Source organism: Ictalurus punctatus, chromosome 11 (genome assembly GCF_001660625.3).
Source record: "Ictalurus punctatus breed USDA103 chromosome 11, Coco_2.0, whole genome shotgun sequence".
In the NCBI taxonomy this organism is placed as follows: domain Eukaryota; kingdom Metazoa; phylum Chordata; class Actinopteri; order Siluriformes; family Ictaluridae; genus Ictalurus; species Ictalurus punctatus.
Window position 1 is genome coordinate 27,687,159 of NC_030426.2, and position 6,286 is coordinate 27,693,444.

A 6,286-nucleotide genomic window follows, 5' to 3' on the forward strand; every position below is an offset into this window, starting at 1 on the left:
AGTAAAAAAAAAATTGTAATCCAGAATATTCTGAATAAACGTTTGCTGTAGTCGTCTTGGAAGTGGGAATTCGGAGTCATTTGCCAGCTACAAAGTCGGAAAAACGTGGATGTGTTTGTAGTGACGATCAAGCCTCCTCAGGTTGAGAGTTTATGGTGTATTATTTCCTCAGAGCAGGGAAGTGTAGGTCAGTGTTATAGATTTAACCCGCTGATGTGTCTGTGATGAGTAATCTGTAGTAAATATGCCTATAAACACATTTAAACACAGTGAAGTGACTTTTATTTACAGGGTGAGCGATCATGTTGACCTAATGTTCTACTCAATGTTGGGAACGCCTTCCTGACTTTCCAACTAGGAATTCTGCGTTGTGGGGGTGTTTTCCTCAGTTTTTCCTAGTCGTAGGTTAGAAATTCTGAGTTACGAGCTTTAGTTGAACTCCGCATGCGTTCAAGTGCAGTAATGTGTGATGGATGTGTATGAGGGGAAGGACTGCATCCTCTGCTTTACGTTTACACTAAATGCCCGCACACTTCTCTTTTTAAAGAACTTTTAAACAAAAACAGGAATCTGATGAAAGGAACCACAGACCTGAGGAAGTAGTAGAGCTCACTGTAGTCTGCAGAAACACTCCACACGTTTATTACATGATCTCAGAACCACAGTAGTCTATATGGTGCACTCGGAGTTCTTTGGTTGTTCCTCTGGGTGAACATTTCGAGGATACAATTAGAACTCTTTATTACCCAATAAATACTGAGTGGTGTATTAACTGCATAAGTGTGCAGTACAAACTCTTTTTTTATTTTATCTTACCACCTAGAAACTGTCAGGAGTTTAACAATTAACTAAACTATCTTGGTACGTTCGTTCTTCAAGGGTTCTTTAAGGGTTTATTGCAGAATTAATGGATCCTAGCTTTGGGAATGTTTCTACTTGGCAGCCTTCCTGATGGAAAAACTCTTAGGGTGGGTTGCACCAATAAGGATTAAATTAAGCACAGTTTAGAGCTAATCTAGGTTTTGTTGATCTGGGCTTTTATTTTAAATCGAATTGTGTCCCACCGCTTAATTTTAAACACAGATTAACAAATCGGCGGTTAGAATTCTAACCTGCGATTAAAACCTCCATTTACGATTAGTTTTCTCTGCCATGATGGATTCGGCGTTGACGACATTGTGGCGGTGCATGCGGATTTCATAAACAAGGAAATATATGAATTCTCCAATGTAAATCTTTCACTTCAAACGGCTCGTGAACTTTAAACTTTGAATTTTAAAAAAATTCAACTGCCGTTATTAACCGCTCATTCGCATAACCGAAACAGGCTGAGAAACGCAGGCTGCGCAGATTATTAGAAGATCAAATTTTACAAGCCATGAAAAATGTATTATATCAATTAATGGAGCAATATGGAACAAAAATCGAAGAGAAAAGGACAGATAACATGACAATTAAAAAGAAACATGATGCCTGCGTCCAGCTAACCGCTGGTTTGAACGCTTCTGTGGGGATTAAAGACAAGCGAGATGTTAATGATGTGAAAGTCTGCTGGAAAAACCTCAAATCGAAAGTGAAGAGATGCACACAGAGCAGGGACACACCTCTCACCGGTGGAGTGGGGAAACAGCTCTCCATTTTCTCCAGCTGGGTTTGGAATGGGAACGCGAGTGCAGTCGATTGCTCCTCTAACTCCTAGAGCTCTTCTATAAGATCCAGCAGATGTTCGTCCTGTTGGGGCAGGAAGTGCTGCAACTGCCCCGATACTCTTCCAACAGTTCTGCTCACGGTTGATTTGTGTACTCCAAAGAGTTCCCCGTGCACCATCAGGAAACATGCAGTAGTGTAACAGCACGAGGCTGTTAAAAGCTGGAGCACGGGTGCTGTCTGCATTCGGTCCCTGCCATGTCTAACTGCAGGTTCAGTCTTCTGATTTAATCTAATCACAGTTTCCCTGCTGAATCGGTACCTGTTCAGCACCATCCTAAAACTCGAGAGGGTTCAGACCGTCCCTTATTTTTCGGCGAGGAACTCTTTCATTTTCTCCAATCCACCACATAAGTGCTGCCATTTTGACAATTTAAACCTCCTCAATATCAAGTTTAGATTGAATCCCTAACTGAAATTTTAATCGGCGTTTAAAGCGATGGAGCAACAAGATTATAGTTAATCCAGGTTTATTGTGAAATCAAACCCAGGATTAAAGTGATGGTTTAAATGTAAGCCTGCTTATTTTTAAACAAGGTTTAACGTTTTGTGCAACAGAATTATTAGATAAACCTTGATTTCATCTAGATGCACCCTTAATGGTGCAACCCCACGCATAGTTTTCCATTAGAGATGGACCCATGGATTCTGGATTGTACCAGCAAATTCTACAGGAGAATGTCAGAGTTTCTGTCTGTGAACTGAAGCTTAACCTGCAGGTCACGCAGCAGGTCAAAGATCCTAAACACACAAGTAAGTCTAAAAGAAAAGGTTAAAGCAGAAGAAATGTAAGATTTTGTAAGGAGGAACGGGTAAAAATTCCTGCAGCCCAATGTGCAGGATGGACCAGAAGTTACCAGAAACGTCTGTCTGAAGTTATTTCTCCTCAAGAATGTCACACAGGTTACTGAAAGCACAGGTTCTCATTCGTTTTCTGACAAAGATATTTCATGTAGGATAATTCTGCTCATTATATGAATGTAAAAACTATCATGTTTTTGCGTCATTTGTTTAATTGATTGATTGTTTGTCTTGATCGACTTTTAGGACTTGATCGCATTTCAGGTCACTTTTATGCAGAAATCCAGAAAACTGTAAAGGGTTCACATACTTTCTAACGGCACTATACGTACAGTACTGTCTATAATTACTCAAACGCGGGCAGTTCATAGTGATCTTAATTGTCCTAGAGGATCTAATCCGGAGTGTTTTGTGTGGAGCAACATGAAGGAAACATCGCTTTCTCTAAACTTCACTAAACTTCCACTTCCAGTCACGAAGATGACATTTACTGTAAGGGAAGTGAAAAAAAAGTACAAAAAAGGGAAAATTAAACCTTCTGAGGGACGGGTGAGGGACGAAGCAGAACTTCTCATGTTCTGAATGGAGTAGGAAGTATTGTGTTGTGCTGAATGTAAATCCACCAAATCTCAACCACTAAAGCCTCAGGGGAACATCTGGCTGCTCCTGTACATACACTGTAAAACCCGATAAGTTCAATTCACTCAAAAAACTTGAGTAAACTAATTACTTAAATTTTTTAAGTTGATAAATCAATTTCTTTAAGCTTAATACACTTAAATATAACAAATTCAACTCAAACCTGTTATATTTAAGTGTATTTGGCTTAAAGAAATTGATTTATCAACTTGACATAATTAGTTTCCTCAAATTTTTTAAGTTAAATGAACTTATCTGGTTTTACAGTGTAGATTATATTAACAGTAAACGTGAAAGATCTCTGGCCTCAGCTGTGGAAGTAGAACTCAGAAGAGAACTTTAAACTTTATGGTTGAAATGTACTACATTCTTGTTTGGTGTGGTTTTGTATTTTACAGCTGTTTAAAGTCCAGCTCGTGGTTTAATTTGGTGACTCTGCAGCGTTTTCTGGACAGTAAACCGTCTGTATGTGTGTGTGTGTGTGTGTGTGTGTGTGTGTGTGTGTGTGTGTGTGTGTGTGTGTGTGTGTGTTTAACACCTGGTCAAAGATCCAGTTTAGAAACATCTCACGATTTTCATATATTATCATATATTACATTTAAAGCACTTTCGAACCGATTGATATTCTAGATTTTTCTATCAGAAATCCTTCCGATCTGAACCCGTTTTGAAAGCTAAGAACTCTTTATTATTAGATTAACCCTTAAAGAACCCCAGTTAGAAGCTTCCATATGCTGTGTTCAGTTAGTATTTGCTTTATTTCCATGAGAAATCATGTCAAAATATTAGCTAACAGACTTATTTATCTGATTTATTTCAGCTTTAATTCACTATCAGATTTCAGTGGGTCAAAAGTTGACATATTCTTTGGTCAGTATTTGTGGGTGTTTCCTTTTTTTTCTTTCTTTTTTTTTTGTTGCTTGAACTTGAATCGAACTCTTGTAGTTGCCTTTCACAAACTTCTCACAGCAGTGGGCCTCCTTGCTCAAACACGCCTTTTCTGTTCAGTCCACAAAACGTTGGAGGTTTGTTCAGAATCATCTTCCTGCTTGAAGGCCCAGTTTCACCCAACTTTGAACTTTCTGCCTGATGCCTCAAGGTGTTGATTCAGTATTTGTAGATAGTCTTGCGTCCTCAAGTGCACCAGTCCATTTTCCAGCAAAAAATCTTCACAACACGATACATCCACCCCCGTGCTTCTCAGTTGGGAAACACCAGAGAACACTCCTCCAAAATGCTGGTGATCACCTGCAAACTTCAGTCTGGCTTTTTTATGCCGGTCTTAGAGTAGGATCTTCTTCCTTTCCTGACGGTATTTCAGGCCATGGCGACGTCGGACTGTCTTAAAGATGGATGGGATCTACATACTCTAGTACCTGATGCCTTCAACTCCTTCAGCAGTTTTCAGGTTCAGTTGATCATTTCTGACCAATGTTCCTTCATCCATGGGAGTTCATTTCTGCCTTCTTCATGGACGACGCACTGTCTGCATCCGAAGATTTTTATATTCGTATACAATTGTTTGTACTGGTCATGGGGCGCTCGGTACTGATGTTTCAAAGCTGTATCGAGTATTCCAAGTCCTGGTGTTCTGAAACATTGTCTTGACGTACAGTTGAAAGGAGGTGAGGGTTTGAAATGCTTTGGCAGTAAAAGCTAGTTTTGATTTCAGTTTCTCCGTCCCTCAGCTGATGCCAAATCCAATCTCGCTCACAAACTCCCATAATGTCTAGAAGTGCGCTGGGAGTGGGAAAGTTTTGTTAAAAGGGGTTCAGACACGTCCTGGTTCGAGTTTGGATGTTAGTATTACGGAAGGTGCATGCAAGAGTAGACGACACTATACAGTGTGAAATTATTTCCACCTACAATCCTAATTAAAGGTGAAATGTATTATTTATGTATTGTAATAACTCATCTTCTACGCTTTGCCATTTGAGATGCTTATCCTTGGCATTACAGATGAAGATAATCCAATTTAAACAAGGTATGCGTAAAATCCAACAAGTAATCCATTGTTCCAGTGCAGCTGGGATATTTCTAGACTTTCAAACAACATGGCTTTTTAAAAACTTTGGTAACCCAGTTATGCCTTTATTCTACGTGACGGCCAAAGGAAACCACAGATGCTCCATTTTCTATATACTATTCGACATTGCATTCTTACTGAGTAACAATGTGTGTTCAATATCAACATAAAGCCTGATTTAAAAGATAAAGGATTTTAAAAGTACCACTGGAGTACTGTGAAACCAGATCAGCTGTATATATCCAAACCTTTACATTATGGCAAAAAAGTATGTGTATGTCTTCCACATCTGTTTTTGTAAACAATTTATTTTTAAAGGCTGGGGAAGTAACAAACAAAGAAAAGAAGTTAGTCCTCGAAACAATTTCCAGCACAATCGCTTTGAACAATTCACCGTTTCATGAGGTGTCATTTCTTCCATCTGGTACCTTCAGTTGTTTGATAATTGCTCTTGTGCAAGTCCACAATTTCTTTTCTGAGGGCTTAGTCGCGTGGACTTTCCCATGGCATCAATGGCAAAAAGGCACGGACTCTAATTGTGACAAGTGGCCAATCAGCAGCTTCTAGAAGTCATCACATCAGTTTCTGGGATCTTCCAGACTGTTTAAAGAGACTTAATGTATGTAAACTTCTGACCCACTGAAGTTCTGATATAGTGAATTAAACCAATTGGTTTAAAATGACCTCTAATTGTGAGTAAAGTTGACACCCTAAATGACTCGCCAAAAGAAATGTACGGTAATTAGGTGAAATGTGTAGAGAGTGAATATCTTGAAAAGTTTGGCCTCAACTATATAAAGGTATTTTTGTTGTGTTTGGTTGCGTTTCTTTGAAGGGGACAATGAACTTAATTACCCCCGAAAGGAGTTTGTATATAAATGAAGTTGTAAATACATGAAATCACTTCTTTCAAAGATGGAACTACTTTTTCAGAGGGAAGAATCTGTGGTAGTTGTGTGTACCGTATACAAAACCTTCACGGAAGTGTACATCATTTTTACTTTGTTTGCTTCAGTGTTAAAGATAAACGTTCATAAGAACACACCTGGGAAGATTTTCTCTCACCTCTGTCTCGTCTGCACACCAACACTGTCCCTGTAGAACAGCTGGAGA